At 39.5% G+C, this 18,115-nt stretch overlaps 1 long non-coding RNA gene across 5 annotated transcripts in view; it reads left to right on the top strand.

Annotated features, from left to right (window-relative positions):
* Positions 1 to 18,115, top strand: part of LOC108444710 — a 55,976-nt gene that overhangs the window by 21,236 nt on the left and 16,625 nt on the right. For 3 of the 5 annotated variants that reach the window (XR_001859348.1, XR_001859349.1, XR_001859347.1), the window contains exon 2: positions 10,154 to 10,215. The exons of the other annotated variants lie outside the window; for them this stretch is intronic. This is a non-coding gene — a long non-coding RNA (uncharacterized LOC108444710). The remainder of the gene's footprint in view (positions 1 to 10,153; positions 10,216 to 18,115) is intronic. 5 annotated transcript variants of the gene reach the window in all.

Below are 18,115 nucleotides of genomic sequence, written 5' to 3'. Positions count from 1 at the left end.
AGCAGCATCGGGTTGTACCAAATGCACTAAGCAGAAATACCGTACAGAAATTTAATTTCAGATTCACACATTTCCCTCCATGTCCAGTGAGTGTTTTTATTCATTCAAGGCTTGATCCCACTCTCCCTGAAGTTAATGGCTGAGTCAGAATTTTAGGGTAAGTCCTGTAAGGAGATAGAAACAGCAGAAAAGAAAGGTCATTAAAGTGGGGGTTTTAATGGGGTTTTTAATGTCTTTTGCCCCCTATATAAATAATCAGGAATGATGAAAGAGCTGCTGTTTGAACCATTGGAAGCATCGACCTTCAGTTAATTCTGGGTAACACCTTTATTTTATTTTAGGGCAGCACTGATCAACTTCTAAAGGAATTACGTCAAGTTTATTTCTGATTCTAAAAACAGGTCTTACCAATTTGGCCTTACCCATTAGGAATAAAAAGCTTGGAAATAATGGACTCCTCACTGTGGTTTTTGGATGAAGTTGAGCTTCCTGAGAATATAGACACTTTTTTTTTTGTTGTTTTATTACCATTTTGCCTGTGATTTTGATTTTACAGCATGAGTTGTGAGCTGAAGAATAATACTTTCTAATTCATATGGTTGTTTTATAACTTTCTTCAGATATTCCACTAATATGACCATTTTCATTTTTAAATCAGAAAAGCATTTTTCATGACTGCCTGGAGAAATATCTCTTTTATACTTATAGTAATGAAGGAGATGTACTTTGCTATCCTGGGTAGCAGCTGTTATTGTTTAATGGAATTATTGGCTGGTGTGCAATAATATTTTAACATGAAAATATTTAAAGTCTTGTATTTTCATTTTCTTGAAAATTTTTATGCTGAGCACAAAAAAAATTCCTTTTCTTTCAGTTTTTCAAAATCCAGCATGCTTAAGATATGGTTTTACTGAACAAGTGGTCACTTTTTTTGCACATTTGCATTGTTTACTTTTGTGGCTTTGTACACATTTTCTAAAATTGCTGAAGGAAGAAAGCCATAAATAAATGATATTGGGAGAATGAAGTCAGGTCCTTGGGTGATAATGATTGCTGAATTCTGCTCTTGCCTTCCTATCCAGCGTAGATTCTAAGGAAACAGAAGAAATGCACCTGATATCTTCATTTGTAGAGCCTGGTGCCTTCACTTCCACATATATTCTGAGATGTTGTAAGAACTGAACTGGAACACACAGACAGCAGTGTGTGAGAGCTTCAGAAAGGCAGGTTCAAACACTGCAGGTTGTTTTGGCTGCTGCAGGTCAGCACACCTCCATCATTCCACCTCTCTTTGGTTAAAAAAGAGAGAGAGCACAAATATAACCTCCTGGTCACACAAAGCCTGTGATACTCTCCATGAGCCTCTTCCCTCACTCATCCTGCCAGTAGGATAAGTCTGGCTTTCAAAGAAAATTGAAAAGCATTCTGCTTTAAAGAGGAGGATAATTCAAGGGCTAGCCTCTAGCAGAAAATTGAGAGATTGTTTAAGGAAATGGAATAATTGAGGTTATTTGTGATGAAATGTGCTATTGATCACATTCAAATCCAACCCACACTGTTAAAAGTCAGAAGCTATTTTTTTTACTAGGCTGCATGAAATTAATTTCTTCTCTTCCTAGTGCATGAGAATTCTGGTTATAAGTGGGTCTCACTGGTTTAATCAGCAGTGATCCTATTTGTGGTCCTTTAATCTAGAAGTGTTTAATGTTCATGTTTAAGCCATGCATTTTTTCAGAAAGCATTTAAAATGGGTTTGGCTTTTACTGTGTTTTTCAGGGCTGGTTGGAAGCACACTTGAAAGACAGAGGGGAATGAGGTACTTCTAACCATTACAGTAGCACTTGTAAGACAAAAGCAAAACTTTCATGATGCAGCTTTTATCACGTGTTAATTCCAGAAACATTTGTGCCTACCTGACCCACAAACAAATAGATTTCATTTTTAAGGACTCGAAAGTCAGTACCTTCACATTCTAAATACAAAGCACTAAAAGAAAGAAGAGGCGTAACATTACTCTCTCTGATTACTCAGAGAATGGAATAGGAAAGTAGGTAGCAAGGATGATACAGATCTCAGATGGTTTAAGGAAATGCTGAATTTTGGCTTTATACTTGTTTTTAGTATGGCCTATTTATTTTCATTGCTAGAATAATACTAATCCAAGGTCATATTATGATCCATGTGTGCAGTTTCCATTGAATATCGTGGTAGTTGTTTGACTCTTGAAACCATATAATTGACTAGAAATTATTAGAAGAAACATAGAAATAATTGGGAACATTTCCTTTTTCAATACTTCCCTTCAGTCATGAAAGAATTTGCAAAGACACTGTTGAAAATGACCAGATTACAGAATTTACTTCTCCCTCAGAAACAATGAAATGTTCTGTTTCAAATTCCCATCCCATTTTACTTCTCCATGCTTTAAGGATTTATATTGGCATTACAAGGACAGACAGAGATGAACATTTAAATTTCATATTTGGTTCATATCCTGATAAAGGTGCACCACTGGAAAATAGATTCTTCAAAAGCATACATAATGTTGGAATGTTCATTAAAATGCTTTTGAGTAGCTGAGTGCTGGTCAAAATTGTTGGATGGGTCTGCATTTGGCTCCTGTTTTACTGCAAATAAGAGATATTGAAATCCCCAACTTTCATTAAAAGTTTCTGACCATTATATAATGCAAATGTGTCAAAAAGACCCCAGGCTTACTCTGAGAAGGGTAAGTAGACATACGGTCAAAATGTCATTAATACTTTTGCTCAAAAATGTAGTTAGAGGAACATATGTTGTATTGTGAATAACATTGTTTGTGCTAATAAAGCACAGGTTTTATTAGAAGTAGTCCTTGGGCCAGATTCTACTTTCTGCTATAACAGATGTGGAATAAATGTAAAGCTGAAAAATACCAGAAAAACACAAGCTATTGTTTGCAAAGATTTTCTACTGGCATGTTTGAGATTAGTGTCTGTTCCATTTGCTGTATATGAATTTTTAAGTGGTAATATATGTGGTAACTACAATACATATTACTGAGTCGCAAGCATTGTCTATTATATTGCCTGGAAAGTAGTAGAGTAAATAAATTTCATTCTTTACACAGTACTGCAAAGAAGAAATTTGGTAATATTCTACCATTTTGCAGATGGGGGAGAATTAAATAAAGCCCAAAAGCAGGGGTGTTAAGGTAAAATGCTCAGCTGTTAATGTAGAAGAATATGTAAGTTAATTCTCTTTGTAAGTCCTCAGATCTTTGGGGTGCTTATTCAGGAATAATTCATAACAAATTAAGCAAAACAGAGGTTTGTAGGCTGTGGAAGAGCTTCTCAGGAAATGTGAGCTGTTAGTTGATACAGCAGCTCTAAGCCTTGCTAACAGACCAACTTCTTTATGGGACATGCCTTGCTGTATCAGAGCTGTAAGAACAGACATCATTTAAGGTTACAAGTGATGTATTTTATGCAAAATTATATATTAAATATTTATTTAGAGTTCATCATGCTTGACGGGTGAAAGGTTGTAGGTGCACGCATTCAGTTGCATGGTTGAAGAAGATGTAGGAAAGAAAATAAAAGATTATGAATTACAGTAAATTGGGAGGTATTGGAGAAGAAGCTGGTGGGTCTTAGAATAAAAAGGAAGGTAAATTAAAAGTTGTAAAGGATTTGCAGATAAAAATGAAACCAGGAGAAAGGCTGAGTGAAGGGAAGAATCTGCATGAATCCCAAGTAATGGAAGGAGCGGACAGAATATATGAAAATATGTGATTGGATATTTAAGAAGCTTTCAGTCTTTAAAATGTAAACTTAACTGGGAGAAGTCTTAACATCCCCTAATCCATACAGGCTGTTTAGGACTCCATACAGTCCTGGGGAAGAGCAGATTGTTTTGTTCCATTGTGTGCAGGCCTCTGTGCAAACCACACAGTAAGGAATTGCAGGAGGGTTCTCAGCAGGCTCGGAGCAGGAATAGGAGCTGCACTTTTGAATGCAATGGTTTCGTTGTTTATAGCTGGGCTGTTACAGAAATCCAAGATTATAAATATACCTGTCAGGGAAAGATACTTACAATGAATTTTCTCACAGGTAACAAAATTGAGATAAAACGCCTGACAGTATCCTAACACTTCATGTAAGTAGGCTAAAAAAAGAATGTGCATTACAATCTTCTGGGGGCAGTTGTTTCTTTGTTTCCTTCTCAAAGCCCTGTGCACTGAAAAGCAGAACTGACTTGGAGTGTTTGCAGTAGAAGGAGCAGCCAGAAGAGAAAAGGATGTTTGTGTCCTGCACTGGGTGTGGAAGGCTGTGTTAGCTTCCACCATTATCAACAGCAAGCTTATGTGGTCAGATGTTATTCAAAGTTAGTGAAACTAAAACGAGGTGTAGGCTCAGAAAACTTCTCTGCAAGACACAGAGCTGTGCTACATATGCAGGAAGAGCTTTTGTAATTCCAGTCTCAGAGGGGAAGGGAGACGTGTACAAGCGATGTGTATTGATGGCACTGCCAGCAGCAAAAGTTAGCAGGCAGCAGGTTTTGTGGAGAATATTTGAGGTAAGATTGGAAGAACAATCAACTGGGAAACAGAAACATTGACTGTGTTTTAAAAACAAGCACTAACAGCTGCTGTGAGCCTAAAGCCTTTAACTGTGTTTTTCTGATAGACTAAAAACTCCCCAAACCATCCAGTACCTGAAATAACTTCCAGTGTAATAGCACAGGGTAAGCAGATACCTCTCATTTACAAACTGACTTCACAGTTCTGAGACATTGCTGCAGAGCATTAGGTGCAAGACACAATGTAGGCTTGTAACCATCTTTGTAACGTGCTAGTCCCTTGCTAAGAAATGAATTGGTATTAGAAGACTGTAACACATTTGTGATTTCTCTTGCATGAGTAACATGCAGTGGTGAAAGGTTTGGATGGTATTAGCTCAGAGATTGCTGGAGGAAATCCCCAATACCTTTTGCAATAGTATTTGCATAAAATAATGTGAAATTCTGTCTTATTGCTGACATACTGAGTTAAGAGTTACTAGCAGGGTCCTGACACAAGGTACTTGATATTTATATGGAATATAAAGTGGAGTTTTTTAAGAATTTAACACTTCTGGAGATAGTTTCTATGTGTTTTCCATATTACTTAGTTCAGTTCTGAAATATGCTGCTCAATGGCATTGAACTATGTTCTGATGTGTTCCTTTGCAGGTGAAGAAATACACCTTCTAACCAACCAGAAATGCAGTGGTAGAACCAAAAATTCAACTTAGTTCTTTGAAACTTGTTTCAAATACTTTGCAGACTGCGTTCTGCCTTCATGGCAAACCTTGCCTTTTGCAAATGTTGTCTGACTGTAGTTGAGTAGGATGGTATTTGTTAAGTGTTTGAAATGAGCAGGGAGGTGCTTTGAAGGAAATGCCCTGTGTATTACAGAGTTTATGTTTCTAGCTGTGGAGACAGTAGCTTAACAAAGATTGTATGAGTATTTCTGGTTTGGTTCAGACCAGCTGCAGATGGGACACCATCAAATACATTGTTTAAACAGGCTATAAAAACAGCCTTGCTAAATCTGAGCAGTGTGATGATTCCAGCGGGCTCGCTGAAATGAGTTATTTTTGGCAGGAAAGAAAGAAGATAGGACTTGGGATGTGCACTGAGAACCTAATTTTGTCTTTTATTTAGGGAACAGGAAATGAGAAGCAACATTACAGCTGAGGATAAAGCTAGCATAAAACAATGGGGATGAAAAACTAAGATAAAACTGACCTCTTCAGGGGAAGAGGCTGATAGATGTGTCTGGCTGGTGTGGTAAAGAAGACATGATGAGCAAGTTTAGGGTTATTTGGGTTGGACTGAGGTCTGAAAAAGGTGACCAGTGAGGTTCTTGAGGAGGAAGGGGGGAGTTTTGTTTAACTCTTACATATATTTCCTATATAACATTTTGTGCTTTCTGAGGTCCCTTTTTAGAGCATTTTTCCAGATAACATTTTTTGTCCTGTTATCTTGTGTTTGGAAGCCATGTGTGAAATTTTGATAGTAATGAAATGCCTCCTGTTAATTTGAAAAACAGTGATAATGAAGTTTACTGATTTCCACTATTCTGTGCTATTGAATGCTCTTGAACTAAGCCATTAGTAAGGATGACAGAGCTGGGATTCTGTGCTCTATGCAATGTTTTCATGGCTAGTTCAGCACTGCTACTGAATTCGTAAACACGACAACTGAAGTTATGAAATTAACTTTAAAGTAGAGTAAAAGCCTAAAGAACACAGGATTTGAAAATGGATATTGACAAATTCGAGGAAGGAGTTATATGACTGGCTAGGATGTTCTTGCATGTTTTAAGTGGATTAGGAAGAGTTGTTAAAGTTTTGGTTTTAATCAATTATCTTAGTTGAGGATTGCCACTAATTACCTGAAGGATCGAAGAATTTTTTTCCCCTGTCTCTCTGTCATGCGTTCTTTTTTTTTCATCATTACAATTTTTGTGGGGTTTGTTTGTTTATTTGTTTTTCTTTGCTAGGAGCTAAAGATGGGAGTCTGAACATGCCATACTGTTATTCCTATGGGAAATCTTAATGATCCTGTTTGTGTTTTCCACCCATGCTTGGCAATGCCATCTGGCGTGCAGTGGCCAGATTTGAGGGGAGTAAGGAATTCTCTCCCACCCTCTCATCCTTGTTTACACTGGCAGAGGCTGTTGGGATCTTTATTTTTCCATGCTCTTCTGTTTTATGGAGTAAAGTTCACTTGCTGAGCTTAGTTCAACTGCTTCACTGTGGTTCCCTGGCAGTGTGAGACCTGTAGTGCTGCTAAATATAATTGCTCTTTATTTCTGTGGGATGTCTGGAGGGTTTTTCTATCCTTTATACTAAAGATATACATTACAGGCTATGAGTGTATTTCAGCTGCTTTGTATGTATGTGTGGATAGCATGGGTGTGATTTTCTGTTTTAATTTAACGAATACTACATAGTTTAGGACTTCAGGGTGATCAGGGTAGTCCCATCCCATCATTTACACCCCAATTCTGCTAGGAAATGTCTCTGCTACAGTCACACAAGCAGCAAAATCAATATTGTGCTTTAACCCTGAATGTATTTAAAATTTTGCTTTGGAAACCTCAATCATTTTAGAGTATTTCTTTGCTATGCAACACTGTAGGCTGTACACCCTCAATCTGGTTCATAGGACTGCACCAGTAGTAGAATCAAACTGTTTAAAGCCCGATCTCTCCATGATTTAGGGTTTTCAGGGGGAAAAAAAATAAAGAGGATCTGTGATCTTGGAACCATTGCCCAAAAGGTGTTGAAAATCGAGTAATTCTAACACTTTTATTTTTCAACAAGATCAGAGCACTCCCAGCCTTTCAAATACCTTTCCATGTGATTTAGATTAATATGCAAATATGAAAGCTTTGAGCTACTTGAATATTAATTACTTTTGAAATATGCTCCTATTGAGATGTTTGAACATTAAGGACAGTGAACATTGCGTAATTGATAAGAATGGCTCATTAGTTAAAACAGAGTTTGTGAGGTTGTTGATAAATGACTTGAAGTCATATTAATTTGTCAATGATATCTGTCAGTACAGAGTTACTTTGGGAGGTGTAAGGTGGTATTTGTGTGTTGGATAGGAGGTGGCAGAACACTGAGAGGGCAATAGCAGCTCTGCCAGTGTTGCTACCTTCATGTGCAGTGTAATTTAGGCAGAGATGGGGGAAAGCAATGATTTTTTTGTGCTCTCCATTCATCAGTTCTATTTCTGTTTTTATACTTTGCTTTCATTCTCTTTATAAAAGTCATAAATGGTATAATCTGACAAACTTCTAATGTGCAGCTGTGCTCACACAGGGAGTGTGCTGAGTGTGAGCAGGAGAGACCACCTCTGTCATGCAGCTCGAAACAGGACACAAGGGTGGATTTATTCATGCATGACATGAAATCCTAATGCTGCTCTGGCTTCCTGCAGCCACCATGTGTGACCTGGAGCTGAGGAGAACCTGTGGTGCAGCACCAAAAATGTCTCAGTTCCAAAACCTAAGTGAGAAGATGAGGCTCAGCTGACCACCAGTGAATATGAACCTGGTGCTCAGTAAAATGGGGTCTTTAGTGATTTGCTCACTAAAAGCATAAACACTGATATGTTTCCAGGCTGAGGACACAGGACAAAATGAGCAGGAAGAACCTATGTTGCAGATCAGGTGTAATCAGATGATTTCTCTGTAATTAAGTCAGAGTAATTGCTGTTGAAAGGGATGCCTGGAATCTGAGGAGTAGCAAGCTCCTCTCTAAAGGACTGTCAGATATAAGGAGGGAACTAAAAATGTGACTGATGGCAGAGTGTGGAGATAACTGCTGTCACTGGCGAGCACGGAGGTGGCCCAGAGGGGCCATATTCATGTGAAATATGGCTACACAGTGTCTACACTGCTCACTTCAGAGCAGGGATGCATTTGCAAGAGAAAACTCTTACATCACGTATCTATTAGGTGGGTCAGATCCATTGGTGGGCACCAGCAGGGAAGAAAGGAACTAGGGATACTCAGGACCTGAGGAACTGATGAGCAGCCAAAGGAAAGAGCCCACTTATACATGAAGCAGTTGCATAAATTAACACCTGCACTGACAGAAGCTTGGGACCAAATTCCTGCGTCCTGTGGGAGTGCACAGGTGTGGGGTGTGAGAACACAGAAATCAGTGTGGAAAACCTGTTGCCCACCTGAGAGAGAGCACAGGGAGACAGAAGTTGCTTCCTTCAGTGCCATCAGAAGAGATGGATTATGGGCAGGAAGGAGTCAGATATTTCTCAGCCACTTCCCTGGCGAACCAGAGAAGTGGTATTATTTGACTTACGTACCAAAACCCCATACCTGAGAATGAATAGATGTGTTACTTTAAACGTGTTTCAACTGCATCACTGCAATACATTTTGAACATACAGCTTGTGGCAATCTCTGTAGAGATGCAGAAAAGGATTCAATTCTTGAGCCTGTTTATTGCTTTTATCTGTGATGTTACATTAGAAAGAAATTGGGTAGTGTAGAAATGCTTTTATAATAAATGACTACATCCACAGTATAAGGTAAAGCTGGGAGATAACATGAGGATTCAGAGCAAGAAGAATCAGAAAAATGCATAGCAGATGTGTAGTGCATACTATGATGGGACACAGATGTTTTTCTTGCTTCTTATTTCAAACTAAATGAACTAAAAATCATACTCTGAATCAGGTAAGAATAAAGTGCTAATGCTGTGCAGCTGTCCTTGCTGAAGGATGGCCTTTGTCTCACATAATTACACTTAAAGTTGTATTACAATGGAGCTGTGTACTAATGGGATGGTTTGGCCATAAATCCAGAAGCCATACTGAGGCCATTAGAATGTTGAGGGTGTCCTGTGTAAGCCTCCCTTGCACTTCCTGGTCACCCTCTGGAAGGAAGCCAACGAGGTGCAAACAACCATTTGTGAGAAAATAAGAGCCAGACCTGTAAGGGTCACACTCCAATGTAAAATATGTATGGATTTATCTGTGGGAGTCATTATCAACATACCTCAGTGCTGCTCTTTACCTCACTGTGCACACCAGCTCAAGTGGAAAATCAAATGACAGGTTAATGCTATGCATTTGCAAAACCCCTGTGAGAGGAGCAGACACTGTTGCCCATAAATATAAACCTCTTAAGAGGTGAAGATGGGTGAAGGTGAAACAAATATTACTGTACTTAACAACAAACTGCTCTTCCTCCTGAAAGTCAATTGCAAGGCTTCTATTGGCATTAATGGGGGAAGGCTTGGCCTGTTCATGATCTGTAGAGGGGCTGCACAAGGAGCTCTTCAGGGTTTTAAGTACAGAAATAAAAATTTAAAAATTTTTTTAAAAAGGAAAAAAAACAAAAAAAACCCAATCAACCAACTAAACAAAAAACCCCAACAAACAATCCCCCCCACCAAAACCAAACCAACAAACAAACAAACAACACCCCCTCCCCTCCCCCCCCAAAAAAACCAAACCCAACTAAACAAAAACCCAACAAAATACCACAAACAACCTACACACTGTTTCCAAAGTGTATGGTAATGACATCTGTATTAGAATTAAAAGGGGGCTGGGGAAAGGGTTGTTGATACTCTGTTTATTCCTGCAGGAGAAGTCATTTAGTGGAGGAGGGTGAATTTTGATAACTGGCCTCGGTGCACTGTTACCATGGTGAGTTGCAAACAATTCCTCTCTGGATTCTGGTGGGTTTGTGCATTTGCTGAAGTTAACGCTGTTACTGAGTGAATTATTTAGTTCAGTATTCCTGGCTTATAATTTGTTGGTTGCAGAATTCTGGGACTAAAGTCTCAGTCTCTGAATGGCTGGCTCCTGATAAATCAGTTTGAAGTGAAGTCTTATGCTTAAATAAGCATCCTCTGGAAGGTGTGAAATGTACCAAATACAGGAAATGGAAAAGAGCCTCTGGCATTCCATGAGATTTTTGAGTGTTCCTGACTGTTTGCCAAGGCTCATTCAAAGTAATTTGGAAGGGTTACTTCCTAATAGTTCATGGGCAGTGACCCATATAAAAAAACTTCTGCGACTCCACTTGCTTTACTTACCTAAAAGAATTTTTGGAAAAGGGCCTGCTAGAAACAGATTTTATGCACATTGTATTTATATTTTCTGCCTTCTTGCTTTCAGATAACTGGGGTGGGAGAGACTAACCAGATAAGGTTTGAGCTTCTCTTTTTGGAGAGAGGAACCAGGATCTGAGCTGGAGAGCCTTAATCCACAAAGATGCAATTAAAGGTAGAAAACAGGAGCTGTCCATACAAGGGAAGAAAAAAAAAAAATGGAAGCAATGAACTGTAATGTTGATCTGTTCTAGGGCTGGAAGCAGGCTGACAGACAAAAATCCAATTTGGAAAACAGCTGGACACATCTCAGATTCTCGGTTAAGGCACAGACTTTAATCCCTAAGAGAAATACAGAAGTTTGTCCTGAAGGCAGCTATCCAGTCTGTAAATGCACTGGAGTTGCAAATAGTAGTGAACTTCAGGGAGCTGTTCAGTTTTGGTTTATTGTTGGTGGATTTTCTGCTGTCTTTCCAGATGCAGGAACAATTTGTATGTCATTCTGCTCCTTACACAGGATATTGTGTCACTTGGACTTGGTGAATCACAGAATTTGTGACAGATCTGTGGAAGGATGTGCTGTGCTCCTTTTGCCTGGTCACTCCATGGCAGTGTGGAAAAAATGAGTTCTGACTCAAATGTTTGTGTGGCACAGCTTGGGAACGGATTAACAACGTGCTGCAGTAATTGGCTCTTTAGGGCTTGAAAGTGGGAAGAAAAGAACAGGTTTTGGCTAAGTATGCTCTTGATAAGCTGAGGAAGCAGATATGTAAGTGAAGTAATACGTCCTTGCTGTATAGAACCTTGTCTGGACATACAGCTCTTTAATTGTATGTTCTACATGATTGTAGGCAAGGAAGTCCTGATTCAGGTTTTCATCTCTTTACATAATACAAAATGGTGTTGGGTTTTTTCTTACTTTTTTCCTAGGCAAAAGGGCACATTTCTTTCCTAGTAAAATATTTAGGATATTATAAATAACTTCTCAGCAATGCATAGTTGTCTGCATTAAAATGGAACTATGTCAGTAATGAATGTTGACCTGGAATTACAGCCAGTATGGTAATGAAATAAAGCCCCATTAGATTTAAGTAATTTGCAAATTGAGGTTGTTATCAGTTAATAATGATGTCCCCAGCTGATGTGAGGAAAGGGTTGTGCTACTCAATCAAATAGGAAGTAGGACTTGTAAACAGATGTAACTAGCATAAATGTTAAATTATGGATTAATTTCATACAGACATTGCAATAAATCCCCACTAGTAGACAGTTGTCAAGACTGCCTAGAAAACTTGGCTACATTTATGTTCAATGTGATCATTCTCCTGCTCTTGTTCTACTTCTAGGAAAGCTTTAAGTAATTATTTTTGTGTAAATTCCAGCAGTACATCAGTTTATCACAATGCTTGTGTTATTCATATATATATTTGTAATTAACCACAAGTTATTCAGGTGCTAAATAGGTGCATCAGCTTCTAGGTCACTTTTGACTTTCTTAACTAGAGCCTTACAAAAGAGTAGGCATAATAAACTATATTTGAAAGAAGATTCATTCAGGGTATCCCCTGAGTTTTAGTAAATGTGTATTTTTACCTGAAGGAGATGTAGGAGAATCAAAATGCATCACAAACCTTTGTGAACCAGGAGTGTTTCGCCCCCTCTGTATAATTCTGCTTGTGCGCTGCTCGATGTTAAACCAATGTTTTGTTGCCACTGGGTTTCCTCTGACACAGGATTTGACCAGGGACCTGTGTAACTATAGAGCATCTGCTCTGTTTCTTTACCTCCCTTAATTAAAATCAGATCTATTTGTTAGGAAACATTGTGGAAAACCTAGAGGCACCAAAAGGGAGCCTCCAATACAGAAACTCTCTGCAACCCTCTGGAAGCTTTGAGGTTCAAAACAGTGAAAACCTCTGCAGTTGTGGTGAAGCAGAGTATCAAAGAACAACAAAGTCACCCTGATTTGTCAGTAATTTGCAAGTAGCTATAAATAAAACCTGAATTCTCTTATTGTGTCAACTGGGGTCCAGTAAAGCATTTTATTTTCCAAATAGAAATTTATCCTATAGGGTGACTGATTAAATATACCAGTCAAACAGCTTCTTAAATAAGAAATACTTATCTATTCTTTGTCTCTTTCAGTAGCTGTGACTTTTGAAAAATTTTGTCCATATTTTCCCCCAAGAATGACATGATATTAATGGTACAAAGCTTGGTTGGATGACAGTGCTACCAAACTGTCTGAGGATATAGTATGAGTGCCACACAGGCTTCCTGCTAATGCACCAGTCTCTGTAACTGCAGAAATGCTGATAGGAGTGTGCTGCCTTTGACTTCTCACCACCTCGATGTTTGTGGATTCACTTAGGCCTCCATACAGAGTGTATAAAATGCTGCTAAATCAGAACACCTCTTTCTGAGTGTCTTTACAGCTGTGACAATGGGCTGTAGTCCTTTTATTCAGTAAGGATATTCCATTGTAGAGTTGCCTGTGAGTTACTGGAATGTGGTTTAACATTCTCTCTTCTAGTTTGGAGTCAGACATCTGGCACTGACTGGTTGTCTGTAAACAGGACATGATGTTTCCTCAGCCACACACCTTTTCTCTTGGCACTGAACCCTATAGCTGGGAGGTGCAGGTGGAAGAGGGATTTGCTTATTGCCAGAGGGAGCTGCAAAGGGGAAAAGGCTGAGCTAGGTGATTCACAGGGGGGTTGTTTTGGTTTTGTTAGCTTGTTTCCCCTAAAGGGCTGCCAGGGTCATGTGAGGGCACAGGGGTGTGTGTCCCCTGTCCTGGGGGCATCAGGCACAGCATCATTGTCCAGGCAAGGGAGGGATTGTCCTGCTCTGCTCTGAGCTGGAGCGGCCTCACCTCCAGTGCTGGGGGCAGTTTTGGGTGCCACAAGAAAAAAAAGACATGAAGCCGTTAGAGAGTGTCCAAAGGAGGGTCATGAGGATGGTGAAGGGTCTGGAGGGGAATCCGTAGGACGAACAGCTGCAGGCACTTGTTCTGTTCAGCCTGGAGGAGACTGAGGGGAGACCTCATTGCTGCCTCCAGCTTCCTCACAAGGGGAAGAGGAGGGGCCGGCATTGATCTTTTCACTGTAGTGACAAGTGACAGGACCTGAGGGAAGGGCATAAATCTGTGTTAGGGGAGGTTTAGGTTGGATATCAGGAAAAAGCTTTTCACCCCGAGGGTGGCTGGGCACTGGAACAGGCTCCTCAGGGCAGTGGTCACAGCACCAGCCTGACACAGCTCAAGAAGCCTTTGGACAATGCTCTCATGCACATACGGTGATTTTTGAGGTGTCCTGTGCAGGGCCAGGAGTTGGAATTTGATGATCCTTGTGGGTCCCTTCCAACACAGGATATTCTAGGATTCTAGGGTTAGAGTACTGAACCATCTGCTCCTGCTCAAGGTGGACCTAGCCTGGGATTGCAGCATTCTTCTCCTGAGAGTTTGAACTTCCAGGCTAATGATCTGTCTCTTTCCTTTAGACTTCTGTTCTTTGGAAACTGATGATAAAGCAAGAACTTTAACTCTGAGAAAATAGTTGCTGTTGGGGTATTTGCTTTAACCAGTATTTGAATGGTGAAGCTGAGGGGCTGGTATGTCATGTTTGACTGGTCACTTCAGTTTGAAGTGAGGATGGAATCACTGAGTCTGGCATAAATTGAGGTTATGGATGAACTGCAGTGAGTTAGGGAAAAATTCAGTTCTACTTCAAACATTTTTTCTCTCTGCATATGGATGTGTATATTCTTTAAATATTAACTATGCTCCATATTATAATAGTCAAGGATGACTGCTGATAACCATTCATCTTAAGCTTCCTTTCATATGGTACAAGAAAAGCTTGCTAAAGCTCTATTTTAAATTATTAATATGAGATTACATGGCCAAACAGTTCCTCCTTTCTCTCATGCCTGAGCTTCCTAACCTGACAGCAAAACAGGTGGCCTAGAATGACTGTGATGAAGGAAGCTTAATCAGAGGCAAGGGGTCAGTTGGAGTAAAATTAGACAGATAACCAGGGTTCAAGGATATGCTTAAATGAACTGCACAGTTTGCACTATCTGTTGGCAGTTATTTTAAGATGCATAAAGCACAGAGTCCACAATGTCCTAATTTTGCAGGGATAGGCTGTAAAGATCATAAATTCTATGAAAGGGGTCAGGCTCTAATTTATAGGTCTGATTCAAAGCTTGCTGAGGTCAATGAAAACCTCTTCTATTAAGTTTAGTAGGGTTTGGATCATATCTTAAAGAAAAAAAGTGTATTGAGAGACTGCTAAGATTAAGTGAGAGAAGTAAATTTTCCCAGGATAAATGCACTTTTCATCTACCTATCATTGAAACAGGAAAAAGCCTGTTTATAAGACTGATAGGTTCTCACAGTTCCATTTTAATTTATTTCAAAATACAGTGAGCCTAGTGAGTGAAGAGGGGGATTATTCACTACCTGCTGTTATACAGTAAATGGAAATGCACCTTTGCCTCAGTGATCCAGGTGAAAAGAATATTTGGGAAGATGTCTCCTGCAAAAATGTCCTTCTCAGTACAGAATGAACCAGAAGTACTGTTGGGATTATTTAGTCCATTGAATACACAATCCTGTAGCTGTCCTCTGGCTAAAAGCACAAGATTACCTTTTCTGCTGATGAAAATGAGAGCTGCTCCACTGACACTTTGAGCCACATCATCATGTTGTGCAAAGAACTTGGTCTGGTTTTCTCTGCTGCTTCTGTTTAGTTGTAAAGGCCCCACTCAGGATTTGGGCTGTTTGCCATACAGAAACCAGGGTGAGATGTCTGTGAGGAAATGCCCTGCACCAGTCATTAATGCTGGTTTGCATCAGCTGCCTTACAAAAGAGAAGTGGTCCTTAAATCAAGCACCAGGATCCTTTTAAAAGAAGGAAAAATGCTCAGTTTTGAGTTTGCTCCTCTGCAGCAAAATAGAAATGTCAATGCTCCTACAATCTTAGGCCAGGACAGGCTTTGGTAAGGATAATGGGACATAAGTGCCTTTTGTTTTGCTGTTAGTGAGAGTAAATTGTATAGCTGTCAAGTTGTGGCACGTCCATAAGTGCTGAGTAAAACCTTTGCTGGGAGTGATGAAATTAGCGTGCCAAAGGAGAGGGAAGAATGCACATCCATCAAGGGAACCTGGGAGGATTCAGTAGCAGGTTTAAACCAGTACAGAGGCCTTGGCCATCTGCTGAGGACATGTGTGGACATAATTGCACAGAACAACTGTTGTTTCATTTTTTATAAAAGCACCTTAGTTTGCAGGATGCTTGCAGCTGAAGGGAGCAGCTTCTCACTCCCTCCAAAGGAGCAGCTTCTCCCTCCAAAGCCCATGTCCTAGAAATACCTGTATGTTCTTTCTTAATGGTCAGATTCAAACAGCTTGGTTTATTTGAGGCTCCCACGGTGTGTAAGAAGTTACATCCAGCCTGTCCTGCAGAGGAAGCTGAAACCCCTGGCAGTTTTGCATTGCCAATGTAGCTCAGAGTTTATCGCAGAAGTACTGAGATACTCTGAGCTGTAAGGATGCTCCCAGAGCTTTGTTCTTGTGCTCTAAATCACTGGAAGCTATGGCAGGATGATATCTGCATTTTGTGGCTGCCTGTCCATTGTTTTTATTACAGCAAAAGGGAGCGTGAGCTTGGATCATGGGAGTGTTGCCACCCTTTCCAGGGCATGTCAGAGCTGCAGAAGCCACAGAGATGCATTTGCAAACAGATAAAATTTAATAGAACCTAATGAAGGCTGAGGACATTTTTGTATGCTCAAATACACCTTAATGGACGATTTTAAGTGTTTGAATTCACAAGTGGCAGCAGTAAATTTCATTCACCTTTTTAAAGCAGGGATATTTTCACCCAGCTTCCTAAGCATGGACACAGTTTTAGGTAGAAGCTCAGTTTCATCTGGTAGGAATAAAAAGTAAATATCCTATGCCTGGTCTCTGTCAAGTGATTGACTGTTTCCAAGCATGGGGTGTTTGGAAGTTGTTCCCAGTTGCTGGATTTGTCACAGTGTCTTTGCTTGTTTGTGATTTGTATAATGAAAAAACAAACTAGAGAGATGAGGGTAAACAAATGAAATAGTATTGTTTATCTCATACTTTTGCATCTACATTTTACATTCTGTTACTTGGGTGATGAGTTTTGGTGTCTATTTTTCTTTCTTTTGGAAAAGAACATGTATTTGCAGAGTCTGAGGTTTTTCAAAAGCAGATCCATTGTAAGCACAGGAAATCTATTAAAAAATGTTTAGAGAAAAAAATTATATGGCTGGAGAAAATGTCTGGGAACACTCTGAGATAAATGCTTGGGGGTTTCTATTTTACTGTCTTAGCAGATTTTGCTAGTGCCACTTTAGCTTTAAGCCATATGATTATATCAATTTAGCTTGCTAAAATGGTAATATGTATAGAGAGATGCATAAATTCTAAAATCATCAAACCATTTCTCCCGAGATTCAAAAGTGAGTCAAGAAGTCAATGACCTAAGGCTCCCTTTTTTTTTTTGTAGGTTTTTTTTTGTTTTCCTGACATTTTTCTTTGAGGTTTCACTAGAAGCAGTTCTCCTAGTTCTTGAAGAGCTCCAAATATCACATTTGTACTTCACAACATACCTGGGGTTATCAGGAAATGTTTTTCATGCTTGACATACTCTTTGTCACCATGTGCAGAGCCAGATGGAGTCCCTGTCTGAATGGGAAAATATGTCCCCACACCTGGATCTTATGCTGTGAGCACAGGCTGTGTTTGATGGGAAAGAGAGGATGGAAAGTTTGCCTAGAACTGCCTCTGGCAATTCCTCCCTGATTGTATTGCTCAGTCATGGCCAGTTTGGAGATACATTTATGACTTCCAGACTGCATCTTGTTTTTTAAATACTCAGGCAGTTCATATTGTATAGCTTTTCCTTTTCATGAACTTTCGTTGTGGAAACCCTTCCTGATGTCAAAATGAACCAAATTCTGATTCTAGTCCCATTCTTCAGATTCCTAGGATACCATCTTTGTTAAAAACCAGGAAATACACTCTGGAAAGGTTTGCTCTGATTCTTAGGGGCAAAGATCTGTTATGCAGGCTGATTGTCAACTGCTTAGTAAGGACCTCTCCCGCTATCTCCAGAACATTATTTGCTGTTTGCCCTTGGAGATGCTGCACCATTGGACTGTAATTCAAGTATTGTATATAGACTGGTTTCTCATTCCAAGACACACCTGCTAATTTTTCTGTTCTTGGTACAGAAACAGGGAGGAAGCCTTTTGGTCTGATCCAACCTGATTTAAATAGCAAAATAAAAATCTTTCACTAGGCACTGTCTAGAATTATTTCAGTTTTCTTTGTACTGCTGATGGTGACTGAAGTCTTTGTCAAGGCTTGCCTTTCCATTCTGGTTAAAGCTGTATTTAAAAACCATGTTTAAAACATCAGTATGTTCTGTATTTATAGCTATTAACTATGGCATCAT

The sequence above is a fragment of the Corvus brachyrhynchos genome, unplaced genomic scaffold (assembly GCF_000691975.1).
Source record: "Corvus brachyrhynchos isolate BGI_N302 unplaced genomic scaffold, ASM69197v1 scaffold281, whole genome shotgun sequence".
Classification (NCBI taxonomy): Eukaryota; Metazoa; Chordata; class Aves; order Passeriformes; family Corvidae; genus Corvus; species Corvus brachyrhynchos.
This window is presented reverse-complemented; position numbering and strand designations above follow the sequence as displayed.